The sequence below is a fragment of the Cibotium barometz genome, chromosome 43, assembly GCF_041138505.1.
Source record: "Cibotium barometz isolate CiBa-2024 chromosome 43, ASM4113850v1, whole genome shotgun sequence".
In the NCBI taxonomy this organism is placed as follows: Eukaryota; Viridiplantae; Streptophyta; class Polypodiopsida; order Cyatheales; family Cibotiaceae; genus Cibotium; species Cibotium barometz.
In genome coordinates this window covers 43445614-43463095 of record NC_141088.1, presented here as the reverse complement: position 1 = coordinate 43463095, position 17482 = coordinate 43445614, and the positions used below count along the sequence as shown (strand labels likewise).

General features: G+C 37.2%; 1 pseudogene; it reads right to left on the bottom strand.

Moving 5' to 3' along the window:
• Positions 1 to 1530: 1530 nt before the first annotated feature.
• On the bottom strand, positions 1531 to 2416 carry LOC147613944 (18.1 kDa class I heat shock protein-like; annotated as a pseudogene).
• Positions 2417 to 17482: the final 15066 nt, after the last annotated feature.

Sequence of the window (17482 nt, the reverse complement as noted above, 5' to 3'; positions counted from 1 at the left end):
AGTCGAATGGGGTTTAGGTAAAATGGAGTGTTGAACCTTGGGATGTTTGTCATACCTCTTCATATCCCTTATTAAATATACAAATCATTATTATAATCCTTGATCACAACGATACAATGTTCGAGCATCACAAATGACTGATGAGAATGTCCTAGGTGCAAATTAGTTAAGTTTCTTTGCATTCATTAAATTCTAATAAAGTACATTGAAAAAGAAGTTAGCAAATTGACCTACACTACTAGACCTCTCAAGAAATAATTAATAGCTACCACATAGGTAAGAAAATGCCAAGGAATCCCAAACAACCACCTTTAGCCAGCAATGCCTAATGAGACTAGTACTAAATGATACTATCAGCTCAAAGGAATACATGCACCACAAAGCTAGATAGCCAAAGAAGAGCACCAGTTTAAGAGAAGATCAACAAATCTTAAACTTGTCTTAATAGAGAGGAAGAAACTTTCACGTACCTTGTGTTATAGACAATGAAATAATGAGAGTTATTTCAACATGACTAAAACACCACCTCTCCATCTCAAAGATATCTACGTCTAAATCATGATTATACGCATGGGAGTTGGATGGAGTGGATATCTATCACAATTTGGAGATGATGATGATAACTCACATTTTTGTGGCACGGCTAAGAGGCAAGTACAAAAATAGCCTATAGAGTACCACCTCATCCATATACAAGCCTTGTGTACACTTAAAATGTACTAATTAGTACGCGACAAATATAAGAGCCATCATATTGTGCTACACAAAACTAAACTAAGACAAATGTGTACTAAAGGGAAACATGGTTTATCCTTGGGCTTACAATTTTTGTGGTTGCTATACCAAGGGATACATTGTGTACTAGCATGAAGACCAAGGAGATCCATGTGTACCATGACTACACAATTGGGTACCCAAGGGAAGCGACCTTGACCTCCTACACTTGCGCTTTCAGGAAATAATAAATATCTACTACCACATAGGTAAGAAGATGCAAAAAGAAAGCCCAAACAAAACAACCTCTAGCTACTAACAAGGACTAATGAGACTTGTACCAAACCATAGTATGAGGTCATTAAAGAGTGCACATTGAATGGATTGGCAAGGAAAAGCACCCATTGAGAGAAGATCACCCACACTCATCTTGGGAACAATCCAAGTGCACCTGCTAGGTTTTGCTATGACATAAGAAGAGTAATTTAAATTTGACGTCGTCTACATCGAAGATTAGATCGCTACTTCCAAGATTAACTTGTACATCAAAGATCGCTACTTCAAGATCAACATCATATTATTCATGAAAGTTAGATCCATTGCATATTTATCACAACTTGGAGATAGCGACGACAACTCAAAATTCTGTGGCATGGCTAAGAGGCAAGTACAATAGCCTCTAATGTACCACTTCATCCATATAGTCCATCCTCTCACTCACTCTCTCTCTCTCTCTCTCTCCTCATTCATATATGCTAAACATGAGCAAAAACAAATGATCATACATGTCCATGATGTTGAACAATTCTTTAAAAAGAGAGGTTGTGATACATTCTTTTTTTTTTTTTTTAATAACTTGTACAAGAACACCCAAAACTGGTCCCTCTACTACACATCCAGGAAGGACCCTGTAATATAAACACACATGACTCGACCACATACATAGCCAGAGAGAGAGAGAGAGTCTTTGAACGATTTCTCTCAGCCCGAGATCTGGACACTTCTGACGGCAGACTTGGGCTCCGGCGGGGGCACTTTGGGGACGGTGACGGTGAGCACGCCGTTCTCCATGGCCGCCTTCACCTCCTCCATCTTGGCGTTGTCGGGGAGGCGGAACCGTCGAAGGAAGCTGCCCTGCGCGGAACCGTCGAAGGAAGCTGCCCTGCGCCCGCTCTACGCGGTGCCACCTGTCCGAGGAAGCCGTCTCCTCCTTCTTGCGCTCGCCGCTGATCTGCAGCACGCGCCCGTCTTCCACCTGCACCTTCACGTCCTCCTTGGCCAGACCTGCAGAGCAGGGCACACGGCTTTGCTCATGAGCAGTCAATTCCGATAAAAGAGACGGAGGAGGAAGGGGGGGCGATATTCTTACCAGGCAGGTTGGCCTTGAAGATGTGGGAATCCGAGGTCTCCTTCCAGTCCACCTGCGTATTAGCCACCGCAGCCACGTCCCGGGCGAAGCTGGGGTGCTCCGGGAAGCTGGCGCGCAGAGAGGAAGAGAAAGACGGGAAGGCGAGCGAATCGAAGAGCAGGGAGTCGAAGGGATCTTCGCCTGATCTGCTGCGGCCGAACAAAGAGAGGGCCATTTCTTCCTTCTACTGTACTGTACTGTACTGCTGTACTGGTAACTGCTGTGAGGGCAGAGGAAGGCGGCAGAGAGAGAGATAGAGAGAGAGAGAGAGTGTGTGTGTATGTAGCTGCTGCTGGCGAATTGAGATGCGATGAGATGAGGAGAGTCGCTCTGTGGAGGTTTATTATAAACGTAGTAGTAGGGCCTTCTTGGAGCTACAACCTGCTTCCCGAACATTCCTTTCCGAGGGTTCTAGAAGCCTCTACGTCCTACCTCTAATTTTCGCAAGGGTGCCTCCCAAGTGCTCCAAAAAAAAACTCGGGTTTAGTGTAAATCCAACTTGAATCAGATTTTTGAAAATTACATTTTGAAATTTGAGTTGAAGGTAGGCAAATTTTTAAGGGTTGTAACCTTTCAATTTTCAAAAGTTTCTCTTGCCCCAACTTGATGAGCAGGTCACTTTTATTCTCATTTTTTTCTTGTCAAGATTATGGTCTCAAATGAGTATATAATATTACAACTATAAATATTATTTAAAAACGTACAGTGGTGTGTCATCTTGGGCTTGGCGAGGTACATGGAATAAACAACCCCTTGAGATGTACTTGAGGTTTGATATAAGTTTGGCCCCACGTATGCCAACACAATCCTCGAAGGCTTTGGTTAGCATGCATCGTAAATGTAAAAAAGAGGGAGGATGTACATGAAATGAGACTCACAGGATATGACCCTACTAGACATTTCCACGGTGGCATGAGAAAAAGGAAACTCTTACATGGTATTTGTACTCCACCCTTTACCGCTCTAATGCCTCAAGAGAGCAATGCAAGTGGCCTCCACATTAGACGCAACCTCACCTCTCTTCAGTGCCTTCAAGAGTAGTCTCTCGATCTAGGCATTGTGTTGGCATAAAGATGTAAAACTCTTGAAAGGCCCCTTTTCACTCTCAGGAAGCTGACTGGAGAAAGAGACCAATCTCTTGATGGGCTTGCTTGAGAGCAACTTGGATTGTCCTTTGTGAAGAACGAGAAGGATGCTAAGATGTCCTAAATCTTCTAGGTAATACATGGGACTTGTAGGAGGTAATCTGGGATAGTTCTTGGTGATCTTACTACTACGAAGGGTCAGCTGGATTGAGATGTGTCTCTGCTGCCTAATCCAAGAGGACAGCTCCCACAAAGATCCTAACCATGTCATCCCTCTTTTAGCTCCACTTGTCCACATAGAGAGAACCCCTCTAGTCTAGAGAAGATGCGGCTAAGATGATCTTGCTCTGCTAAGGGTTAGCTGGATTGAGATGTGTCTATGCGTAATCCAAGAGGATAGCTCCCACAAAGATGCTAACCATGCCATCCCTATTATAGCTCCACACGTCCACTTAGAGAGAACCACTCTAGTCTAGAGAAGATGAGGCTAAGATCAAAGCAAGAGAAAATAAAGCCATGGAAAGGGCAGGAAACTTTGGAAGGTGCCAAGTGCCCTAGCCTCTAATAAGACATGCACTGAGGGATGAAATGATTGGAGGAGGAGAGAGAGCTTGAGCTCTTGCAAGCACACACATGCTCACACAACAATGGATGGAAGGCTGAAATCTTCTTCTTCTTCTTCTTGTTTTCAAAAGAGTTCTATAAAAGATAAGTGAAAACCAACATAAGTACTAGAGTACTATATACAAGTGGTCTATAATGATAACATGCTAAATAGGTGAGCTCGCAGGATAAGTATGCTATAACTCGATTGGACTAGGTAGGTGTAGTCCAACTATAGAATCAATGTCAAAGATCCCATCATCTCAACTACCAAATGCGCTAGTAGCATAAAGGTGAAATGGTCTACTAGGCACAACATGAGTGACAACTCAAGTTGAGCTATTCTTCTTTTTAAATAAAAGATTCATGGAATTTACAAAATCAATTATACCCATATTTACTCTTTTAGTATAAACACTAATCCATTTATCTAAATGAATCATTTCCATAATTCTCATAAATTGATTGATTTTATAAAATTTGTGCATAACCTTCTTTATTTTTCTTACTATTGAATAATGCTCAAAACTCCACTTTTAGCATAAAATTTATTTATGAATGTACATATATAAAGATAAATATAACAAAAATTCCTCTTTTCTCTATTTAAACAATTATGCATAAATACTATAAAAGTATTTTCCATAAATATAACAAAAATCATTCTTTTAGCATCAAAATATAGATGCTTAGAATATGATGGGAATTCCTCTTTTTGCTTTATTAAATTTATGCATAAAAATTAGATCTATCTTTTTTTGGAAAATTTTACAATCGCTTCGCTGCAACTTCTAAGAATGTTTAATTTCCTAACTTTAAATGAATATTCCTAATTGAAATATAATAAGAACTCCTCTTTTAAACTAAAATTTATTTATGTATACATAACATAATTATAATCATAATTACAATTAAATCTCTTGATTATTCTAATATATCCATTTCTCATTTCCAAAAATGTTAGCATAACCCTCTTTCAACTTAAAATAAATTAATATGATTTTTCTTAATCATAAACAAGCTTAAAGAAATCAATCATCATTTCATAAAAATACCTAATCTTTTTCTCTAACTTGTCAAGCCTAGAGTTTTGTTTAAGATAATGGGTTTATCGTTAAGAACCATCCTTCTAACAAGGATCTAACCATAAAGATGATTAATCTTTCCATTAAGAGAGATTTAAATATAAAAATACTAATTAAGCATAAAGATTAGTATTAAACCATTTAAACATTATGAATCATTAGAAAGCTTGATTTCATGAAAAAACCATTTAATTGAAAGCTTCCCAAGCATAAGAGGGGTTCCGAAGGAGGTAACGATTGAGAAGATAGAAAAACCATTGAATTAAGGCTTACCTTTGATTTTGGATAATTTTTGGACCAGCTTGGCTCACTTTTTGATCTAGTTTGCAGGAGGAGAGATGAGAGATATAAATATCTCATTTTTTGAATTGAAAATGCAAGGCAATCATGAAAAAAGGCGCCTCCTTCATGAGCTCTTTCCTTCCTTACTGAGGTGTCAAAAATTAATTTTTTTATTAGAAAACTTAATTTTTAACTAATAAACCCAGTACTTCGTTAACTCTTTATCTTATGTGAGCATTCACTCATTTTTGGGCTATCTTATTTTATTCTTGGTATTTTTGTCATCCCAACACTTGGATTAATCCAATTGGCCCTTTAGAACCTTATTTGGACCGTAATCAAAAATTTCTGAAATTGTGGACCCTTAGGCTAAGGTCTTCAATACACATATTCAGTTAATTTCTAATGCACATTGGAAAATTCTTTTTGAACTTCTGTTTCAAGGGAATTCATCTTAGATTTTAGGAGAAATTTTGTATCCAAAAATATCTCAAATTTGTATTATCTCTCTCTATACCATTTTCTCTCTCTAGGCTAAAACAAGGGAAAACAATGTTTTCTTGTATTCTGAATTGGGGGATGATTACAGAAACTAAAGGGGAGGTTCTTACACCTTTATATCTCCAAAGCTGGAGGGAGGAACCTTATAGGAAGCATCCAAGAAGCTAGCCAACATTCATTCATGATCAATTCTCCACCATAACAAACCTAAGGATTCACTAAATTCTAATAAAGTACATTGAAAAAGAAGTTAGCAAATTGACCTACACTAGACCTCTCAAGAAATAATTAATAGCTACCACATAGGTAAGAAAATGCCAAGGAATCCCAAACAATCACCTTTAGCCAACAATGCCTAATGAGACTAGTACTAAATGATACTATCAGCTCAAAAGAATACATGCATCACAAAGCTTAGATTGCCAAAGGAAAGCACCTGTTAAGAAAAATCAACAAATCTTAAACTTGTGTTAATAGAGAGGTAGAAACTTTGACGCACCTTGTGTCATAGACAATGAAATAATGAGAGTTATTTCAACAAAGGACTAAAACACCACCTCTCCACCATCAACGATATCTACTTCCAAATCATGATTATACGCATGGGAGTTAGATCCAATGGATATCTATCACAATTTGGAGATGATGATGATAACTCAAATTTTTGTGGCACGGCTAAGAGGCAAGTACAAAAATAGCCTATAGAGTACCACCTCATCCATATATAAGCCTTGTGTACACTTAAAATGTACTAATTAACGCGAAAAATATAAGAGCCATCATATTGTGCTACACAAAACTAAACAACTAAACTAAGACAAATGTGTATTGTGCTACAAAAAAACTAAACTAAGACAAATGTGTACTAAAGGGAAACATGTTGACTCGCAGGTGGTTTATCCTTGGGCTTACATTTTTTGTGGTTGCTATACCAAGAGATACATTGTGCAAATAAAAAGAGAGGGAGGAGTCACAAAACAAGGAGAATCATGTGTATACTACCATGAAGACCAAGGAGATCTATGTGTACCATGACTACACAATTGGGTACCCAAGGGAAGCGACCTTGACCTCCTACACTAGCGCTTTCAGGAAATAATAAATATCTACTACCACATAGGTAAGAAGATGCAAAAAAAGCCCAAACAAAACAACCTCTAGCGAACAAGGACTAATGAGACTCGTACCAAACCATAGTATGAGGTCATTAAGGAGTGTACATTGAATGGATTGGCAAGGAGAAGCACCCACTAAGAGAAGATCAACCACACTCACCTTGGGAACAATCCAAGTGCACCTTCTAGGTTTTGCTATGACATAAGAAGAGTTATTCAAATTTGATGTCACATTAGGGAAAAACGGAGCTCATTTTGGGGCCCTGTAAGAAATTCACTATTTTTCGATTTATTTCTCTCCTAAAAGATCTCAAAAATAATAAAATATGGAAACGTGCTCAGAACTGTCAGTGAGGACCACTGAACTGTCAGTTCAGAAAAGAATAAGATAATCTTTTGTCTAACTAACACGATTTTGCATTAAATATCTCCTTAATTTTTTTTGTTTCTCGAAGATTTCGCATCTCTTTTGACGACGTGTGCAGGCCTCTCATAAAGAATCCATCACTGAACTTAATGATTGTATGGGTACCGCCACACTTCCACAATTCATGTTACAAAAAGACTATGAGATTGACAAGCCAACTTTGCAACCTCAGAAGCACAGAAATGGCCGATACTAGTGAGTTACAATCTCAGAAGAAGCGATTATATCATCTTCACATCGACTTAGAAGAACAATATGCTCCAGCACAAAAAAGATGAAAGGATACCGTGCTAAATGCTCAACAATGGAAAAATATGAGAAGAGAAGGGCTCCAACATATTGACTTATGGTGTGATGGAAGTATATATCCAAAATGTCTAGTAAAAAACTCTACACCTCCATTTGTCAATCCAACCACACTATTGAGGTTTGCGGGCGATGGACAAAATGGACTTCTTGGTTATATTTCAGCACAGTCTGCATTTGCAGAAACATATAAAACAATGTACCTACAAGAAAAGGGAGCCAGGATTCAAGAGCTATTCGTGCAAAATTGGAGCAGCAGTTGTAGAATGAAATTGAGGAGCATTCAAAGAGTAAAAAAGAGTTAACAAGATCAAGAAGGAAGAGAACCATGCTTGGAGACAGACAACGAAGCAGGAAGATTAAAAACATTGCAAATTTGAAGGCTGGGACTGGTGGATGCAAGCGAAGAATTCAGGAAGCAAGGTTAGTTTGGAATTTTTTATTTTTTAAACTCAAAAATGCTCTCAAATGACTATATCTATTTTGTCCATTAATGCAAAACAGGATTGGAAGTGTTGAATAATATAGGCAGATTGTGTTGTTACTATATTGTTACTATAGGAAATTATTGGAGCCTGCAAAAGAAAATATGGATGCCAACCTTCTTCCAGTTAAACAAATGAAAGGATTGCTTTCTTGTGGTGTAGCAAAAGGTTTGATTGAAGAAAACAAATACAAAACAATCAAACGCAATGTTGTAGAGGACTCTATATCCAATAATCAAGTTGATGGTACTACAATCCAAGAGGCTCTTGATGTTAGTGGAGTTAGCAGGAAGGGATATAGTTCGATTTTCCATGCGATATCCTCAACTTTGAGAGATCAAAGGATTAAACGAGTTTTACTGCCAAATCCAGCAACAGTGTGGAAGATAAGAGGTCATTTGAATGAAAGTATAGATGAGTTTATTGGACCATATATCCATATTGAAGAAATATTTCATGGTGCTAAAGGAACCACTGTGTATGACCCTTGGAACAATATATTTGTAGATCTACAACAACTTCAAAGAAGAATGGTCGAGTTTTATGGAATAACATTTGAAGAGTGCAAAGGCATTTTGAAATTTGTTATCAAACTGGATGAGTGTGAGGTTGTAAAGGAAAAGAAAATGGAAAGGATTACTATCATATTGATGAATGGAGCACTTGATACATCATTGAATGAAGCGAGTTCGAAGTATTTTAGTGTGCAGTCGGAGAAACACATATGGTGGTTGGGCTCATTCCAGGTATGATCATTTTTTATTTCGTACTTGATTTTAGTCAATGTTTTCAAATCTTTTATAGTAAGACTTTTGTTTTGTATAATCACAGGTAAAGACAGAAGACCATGAAACACTAGATTGGGTGTTTCACCACACGGAAATCCCAAGAATAATTAAAAGACAAGTGCAAGGAGAGAAACTCCATGTTGCAGAAAAAGGTGATTTTCAAGTAGAGTGGCATATGGCGGGGGATCTTAAAACACTTAAGTGCATGTATAACGTTAGTAAAGGAGGTAACTCAAAGTCTCCTTGTCTTTACTGCAAAGAATCAGCGCAAGTAATGGATTCCAAATGGTGGAAGAGAGCACCTAATAGAGATAAAGTTGACCCTGACTTCAAGGCCATTCTTGACATTCCACTATGTAATGTTCACATATGCACATTGCATGCTCTATGTCAAATTATTGAGAAATTGGTATTTTTGTATATTGGATTTGCTTGGAAACTCCGTCCCAAAAGAAATAGAAAGGATGCTCTTCATGCATTGGAAAAAGTGTTATCCGATATAGGTCTGCATGGAGGTGATGTTCATATCACAAAGGATTTTAAAAAGTCTACCAATGGCAAGGAGGTACCAATCAAGTCCTCTATTGGTGGTGTTAAGGCAAGAAGATTCTTGTCTCGACCCAAACACAATAGTAAGCAAGTAAGGCAAGGTAGAACAGTTTCAAGGATTAGTTATGGATTGTGGAAGCAAGTCCATAATGCCGTGAAAGATCATGAGGCAGATGGGGAAGCACGAAATGTGAAGGCAGAGGTGTGGAGGTCTCTTGATCAACTCTTCATGTTCTATGACAATGTAACATGGACAAAGAGTGATTACAAGAACTTTGAAGAGGCAATTAAACATTTTGGGAAGTCAATGAAAGATGCATGGACAGCCTGCAATATAACTCACTACATGGTAAAGATGTCTTCTTCTTTTACTTAAGTGTGATCCTCTTTTCTTTTATAACTTACTATGCATTCTTATGTCTTTGTGAAAACAGCATATCATCTACAACCACCTTCCCTATTTTGTCAAAAAGTATGGATGCCCAGCAATTTGGTCTACCCAAGGCATGGAGAAGTCTCACTACATGGCACGTAATGCATTTTTCAGACACACACAACACTATGGAGGGAGTCAAAAGGCAAATAGTCTGAAGGAAGTCTTCCAATGGTTTTACCGAGGCATTCTACAAAGGCTGCATGCTAACAGAAAAGTTGCTAGTTCCAAAGTCAAGCTTGCTTTTATTCTAGCCCAAAAGCAAAGACGAAGACAAACTTTGGACAATTCAATGGCAGCAGAGAGACATAGACAGTGGAGGGATTCGAAGATATTTAGAAACCATAAATGGACAAGTAAACATGAATAGCAGTTTGTAACTTATTGGTGTTATGTCCACATGTTTTCAAACTCAATCAATAGATTTTTATTCTGTGAAACAAGTGACTCTTGGTGTAATGCCTATATGTTTTGAGACTCCATCAAAAGTATTTCTTTTGTGAAACATGTGATCTATATTAACAAGCATCAATACATCCATATATTAACACACAAAAAATTCAATCAATACTACTTAATTATGCTAGACATACTGTTGATCCTTACCAATAAAGTACTGAGTGTCAAACACTTTTAGAAGCTTTTAAGTGTGGGAAGAGTACTGAAGTGTCGTACGGTGATGGGACAAATGCAAAAGGGTACTGATCGTCCGTACGGACAAGGAACTGATGAGGATCAAAGACTTTGTACAAATCAGTTCAACTTCAACATAATGTTTGTGCTATATTTGATGACTAAATCCTATTACTCCCAAGGCTTGCAAGTCGGAACTCTCTTTTTGAACTTGATTGGACTCTTTTTCTTCCTTATTGGCTTGATGTCGACTTTTTGTTTATCAATGCTTACCTCTGTTGCTTGTCTGAGAGGGGTATCCTTGTCTTCAGCTATCTCCATGTGTTCTTCTTCTTGGATTGTGTGGCCTGATGCAATCATGGGTGGCTCTCGAAACCTTATGAGCTTGTGTTTTCCATAGCCCTCTAGACATTTGGGCTCCTTAACACCACATGCTAATGCATAAGAAGTGTAAGACAAAAAGTAAGAGGCCCTAGAGGCCTGCTTATTCACATAATCCCCAAATATATCTATGGCGGACAACCTCTCTATTAAAATGATCTTTTCCTTTTGCCATGGAAGATCATGTCCACCTAAAACCCTAGACAAACATTTAAAGAAGTAAACAATGGCTTCTCCATTGTTGCTCAACTGCCTATGGTAAATCAAGATCTTAGCACTGCCTAGATCATGAATATAATGAGCTAGGCTTGACATTTTGCCAAACCCAGCTGGCCTGCTTCCACTTGATCTCTGGAGGAATGTGTCATCCTCAATTTGTAGCTGCCATGTATCAAAAGATTGTAGTGAGACAATGATACATAACTACAAAACATTTAAACACAAGATAAAGTATTTGATTTGAAGTAATAATATCATACCCTCTCATTTTCATCAGCAACAAGAAGTTCATCTTTCCAAAGATTTATTCCTCTCCCCTCCAGTCCAGCCTCTTCTTTAAGTTTTTCCTTATGAAGTGCTGAGAGATTCATAGCTTCCTGGGTGAGCTGGAAGGCAGCTTCATCTGGCTCTTGGAAACTTTCAGCCTCTTTGAAACAAATAGTAAGGGCCTCTACAGGATCAAAAGTTGTTTCCAAAGCTAGCAGTGAATGGTCATCCTCTATGCCAACCTCCTTGTCAAGCCTTGAAGCCTGGGCAATAAGGGAAATGGCATAGTCCTCCCTCAAATTGAACATACACTCTATATCATGGAGGAAAACATAATCTTTACCACCAATCAAGACACCTGGAAGCATGGGCACTGCATAGTTGCTGCTCTGAACATCAAAATCTTCAACTGGCTGTGCTGCCCTAAGAGTTTCAGTCCTCAATTGAACAAGGTCAAGAGCAGCCACTTGAAGCCCCTCATCCTCGAGGTTGATATCTTCTTCCTGCTCTGCCATATCTGTTGCCATAGGAATATCCTCTTTTACCTCCGCTACAGATATATCTTCTTCTTCAGTCTCCTGCCCTTGCTCTTCTAGAGATTGCTGTTGAAAGACAATGTACATAAGGAATGCCATGTTTTCCTCAAGCACTCTACACTTTCTGGTGTGCAAGTTACAGCTGAATTTATATTCCTCAGGCAGGCTGTCAAACCTTCTTTTCACATGGTACCCCAGCCTGTCAATGGAGACAATATGATTTAAATGCACAAAAACCTTTTCACCTTCCACAATCCTTCCTGCCTCTGTCAGTTGTTTGAAGGTATCCCAATGGTCTGAAAGGAAATCTCTGTAATGGTCCAAAAGAGAGCTCATAGTGAACTCCCTGTTGAAAATACTGTGGTATATGTGGAAGTTCCTCTGAGCCTTGCACTTGTGAAGAAAGTCAAATAGGAGCAAATCTGGAGATTTGTCCTCTTCTGGTTCCCTTTGTTTTGAAAGGGAAGACTCACCTTTCTGCTCTAGTCTCTTGCTTTTGCCTGAACCAAAATTTATATAACATGAATTCTATATGCTCACATATGCAATCAGATAATGTATAGGATATCACCAAACAACTCTCTTCATAAGCACACATGAATCACCTGGTGATTGCTGTGGTCTGAGTATAGCAGCAGAAAAGTCCAGCTTCCTCTTGAAAGGAGGGGCTTGAGAATCAACTGTTCCAAAGCAAAAACCTTTCTCATCATCAAGAAAGACATCCCCATGGACATAGAAAGCAAAACAATGAGGAAACAGTAAAAACCAAAAGGGACACAAGAATTTGCAACAAAACGCGATGCAGATCCATTTGAAAAATGTCAAGTGCTCTCCTCGCATTTTGTTGCAAATTCTAAATTTCTATACATCCAAATGCTAGGGATATCTCACAATGTTCAGGACAGTAAATGATACCAGGAGGAATTCCTCAGGGCAAAAGAGATTAAAAGAAGGAGGAAAAAATAAAAGAACCTTAACAGTTGAAGTTAGATAGATACTTATGCAAATGAATTTATTGTAGCACACTTAAGCACCTTAGCAGCTGAAGTTAGTTTTTAGTAATACAATAAATTTCGGACCTATCCATGAGTATCCTATGGCACAATCACAAATTGAGAAGCCCTAAAATAAAAGTGCCTAATAAAATGTCATTTTTCATTTAGATATTCAAAATATAAAGTCATTCTTGATATAACATCTCTCGCGCATCATTAAATTAGATATTTTATACAAGCAGATTGTTTAGAAATAAACTCGCTTTATCTTGGACTTTTTCTTGATATCATTATGAAACTAGCTCTTGGGATTGGTGTCAATCTCAAAAGAAAAGCCTTTTATTTCCATCAATACACCATGAGGATTGCTTGTGGGTCTCTTCCAACTCCTTATATCTTGAGATTTTACTCGACCTCAAGGGAGAAGGTTCATTATATCATGAGGAACATTGTGTGTCTAGCCTACCAACCATGAGCATCTAGGTAGCCAAATTTGTTTAAAAAAAGAGTGATGGGTACATTCTAAGGAGAGGGGGAGCAGTACCTTAGAACAAAATGTTTGCTAAGGTTATAAAGATATCACTATGGTGATATTATGAAGCGATGTAAATGAATAGAAGCCATTGACTAGAAGCTAGATTCCCTAGAACTACGCACCTACTACCATTGGGACTCAAAAATCCATAAAGTCTTCAATTAGCATTAAATGGGACTCAAATCAAGGGGGTGGATGCTATATGATTTAGGGTTATATTAGGCGAGTTGTTAAGCTAGTCCATGGGCTAATGATGATGTACTTGATCCCATTTAAAGGCTACGCATCTGATGGAAATGTGTGTTTCGGATATAAAAATCAAGATGGACTCTCCGCTGAAGATCAGCAAGATCCACCAACTCCCAACCTAGATTTCAAATTGGTATCAGGTCAAACCATAGTCCCTTTGCCATATATGCACTCTAAGGTTGCTAAATTAGCAAAATCATAGAGTATTGATTTGAGTCTTGATTATCTCACTTATCCTATTTTTCCCTCTTTCACCCATTCTTACAAATCAACTCAAACCAAGTGGTTTGAATACTTCTACATGAAGTTTTAGCTTTCCACAAGCCCATAACAGTAAGAAAACCATTATCAACAACTCACATCAAGCAATCAAAGAAAATTTAATCAACTTGGGAGTGGTTTTTTTCTAGCATGAAATGGAAATGAGCTCAAATCTGGTATCATTCTTATTTCTTGGTGCCATTAAGACTATGCAAAGTTTGCTCCAACATTGATGCAACTCTCCAAACAAGTCTTAATAATGGACACCTCATGAAAAATAAGTGATTAATTCTTAATTATAATGTTAATAACAACCATTTATGGTTTAAATCTCTAATAGGGGAGGCACTTTCCCTCTATCAAATCAGTAACCCTAACATCATTTGGTACTCAAATGATTAATCCAAATCAAGGTATTTAGGAAATTAATTAAGTTAAGCCATGGATTAATTATGATTTAGTTGAGTCTATTTGAAGGAAATTAATTAAGCTAAGCCATCGACTAATTATGATTTAGTTGAGTCTATTTGAAGGAAATTAATTAAGCTAAGCCATGAGCTAATTATGATGTACTTGAGTCTATTTGAAGGCCTCCCATCAAATGGAAATGTGTGTCTTGGATCAAATCTCTTGTCTAAGTTATTGTGTTAATCACTCTCTTAATCTAGATTGTGCCAAAATGTTGAATCTAATCCATTGTTATCTGCCTTAATCAACTCCAAACTTAGATTTTAAGTAACTTCAAGATTTCTTCTTATAAATTGGTACATGTGATAGGCTTACCAATGACGAACCTCCTCTCTACTCTTTGTTGCTATGATAAAACCCTTGAACTTAGAACATCAAGAGTGGTGGTATTTTCTTTTTTTGTTCTAGAATCATTAGAAAGCTTGATTTCAAGAAAAAACCATTTAGTTGAAAGCTTCCCAAGCATTAGAGGGGTTGGGAAGGAGATAACCATTGAGAAGATAGAAAAACCATTGGATTAAGGCTTACCTTTGATTTTGGATTGATTCTTTAAAGAAAGAAGTGAAGCCCACAAAGAAAGCTTTGGCCACCAATTCGGGGAGGGTAATCTCCAAGAGAGGATGGAGAATTGCGAAGCTCCAAAAGTAGAGGCAAAATAGAAGGATAATAGAATCACAGTAAAATGAAGATAATATTGGCATGTAATTACTCAAAGATGAAAATACAAAGAAATTAGGGTCTATTTATAGGTTAGGGAGGCCACTAACCAAGTCCAACTGGGATCTAGTGGCTTCGAGCTTCAGTTTGATCTATTTTGGATAATTTTTGGACCAGTTTAGCTCACTTTTTGATCCAGTTTGCAGGAGGAGAGAGGAGAGATATAAATATTTTATTTTTTGAATTAAAAAGATAAGGCAATGATGAAAAAAAGGTGCCTCCTTCATGAAGTTTGATTTTTTTTCTAATAAATCTTAATTTTTAACTAATAAACCCACTTGGTCAACTCTTCATCTTATGTGAGCATTTACTAATTTTGGGGTATTTTATTTTATTTTTTGTATTTTTGTCATCCCAACACTCGGATTAATCCTATTGGCCCTTTAGAACCTTATTTGGACCTTAATCAGAAAATTTTAGAAATGTGGACCCTTAGGCTAAAGTCTCCAATACACATATTCAGTTAATTTCTAATGCACATTGGAAAATTCTTTTTGAACTTTAGTTTCAGAGAAATTCATCTTAGATTTTCAAAGAAACTTTTTATCCAAAAATATCTCAAATTTGTATTCTCTCTCTATAACATTTTTTCTCTCTCTAGGCCAAAACAAGGGGGATGATTACAGAAACTGAAGGGGAGGTTCTTACACCTTTATATCTCCCTCGGGGGGGTCACTATATGTAGAATACCCCTATCGCGTGCGTTCAAGGCCTATATTTTAAATCCCTTATCTGTGAATTTTTTTATCTATATAATATCTCCTTTTCTTTATGAATATGTAAATTTTTTTAAAAAAAATTAAATCATACCCTTATGTAAATATATTTCTGTAAGTTTCATAAATTAAAAATATGCTTCTGTTGAACGCACGTGATATTCACATTTTTTTGTAAGTGACCCCCCCGAGATATCTCCAAAGCTGGAGGGAGGAACCTTACAGGAAGCATCCAAGAAGCTTGCCAACATTCATTCATGATCAATTCTCCACCATAACAAACCTAAAATAAAAAATTTCATTTTTCTATAATGGGATTTCAATGGTGTGGACTAGTAATCCAATTAATATCATAGCTTGTGGGCTATCCTAACACATAGTTTGGAAATACATCCTTCAATTATCTATACCCCTCCTTTAATTTCCATTATCACTTGAACAAAGGCAGAAAGTGAAGGCTAGAGATTGGCCTCTATCTTTTTCAACTTTTATACCAATAATACTAGAAAATACATAACAATTCACTTGTTTGTGAAAGGAGTATTTTTACAAGGTTCTAATTTATCTTTTTCCCATTTCTAAGCTCTTAAAGTTTTTGGAATCAGCTTGTAATTGATAAAGATATATTGTGTTGTCACTCCAACTGTTGGCATCCCACATTTAGAAGCTCAAAGGAAAAGCTTGCGTGAAAGGAGGAAACTAGATCCACATTTCAACATGACCATCTTTGTCGAGAGAGAACCATCTTTCTAATGAATTCAAATCCTAATTTATGCCATTTTTCTTGATTTATCTTATAGTATTTGTATAAAAATAAGAAGATATGCAACTTTGACTTGCATGAGATAGAAACTTTAATCAAACTCACTTTAATCAAGAAGATATGCAACTTTGACTTGCATGAGATAGAAACTTTAATCAAACTCACTTTTTCTTTGTAGGTTGATGAAATGCTATAGGGGATGGCTTTTTTTTCTTTTGCTTCACTTTTTATACAATAAACAACTAGATTTTCCTCCCCATGCTAGATACCCACCACATTACCATTCTAAAATTATTCTTTTATTATTCTATTGATAGAGTAGCCCTTATCTTCTTCTATTCTTTCATGGATAGAGTAGCCCTCGCCTTTGTGAGGAGTCTTATGGCTATCCTAACACATAGTTTGGAAATACATCCTTCAAGTATCTATACCCCTCCTTCAATTTCCATTATCACTTGAACAAAGGCGGACAGTGAAGGCTGGAGATTAGCCTCTATCTTTTGTCAACTTTTATGCCAATACTGGAAAACACATAACAATTCACTTGTTTGTGAAAGGAGTGTTTTTACAAGGTTCTGATTTCTTTTTTTCCCATTTCCAAGCTCTTAAAGTTTCTAGAATCAGCTCGTAATTGATAAAGATGAGTTGTGTTGTCACTCCAACTGTTGGCATCCCACATTTAGAAGCTCAAAGGGAAAGCTAGCATGAAAGGAGGAAACTAGATCCACACGTCAACATGACCATCTTTGTCGAGAGAACCATCTTTCTAATGAATTCAAATCCTAATTTATGCCATTTTGCTTGATTTATCTTATAGTATTTGTATAAAAATAAGAAGATATGCAACTTTGACTTGCATGAGATAGAAACTTTAGTCAAACTCACTTTTTCTTTGTATACAATTGGTTTATATACAAGCTTCCTTTAGAAGGGCAGTCGAATGCGGTTTAGGTTAAATGGA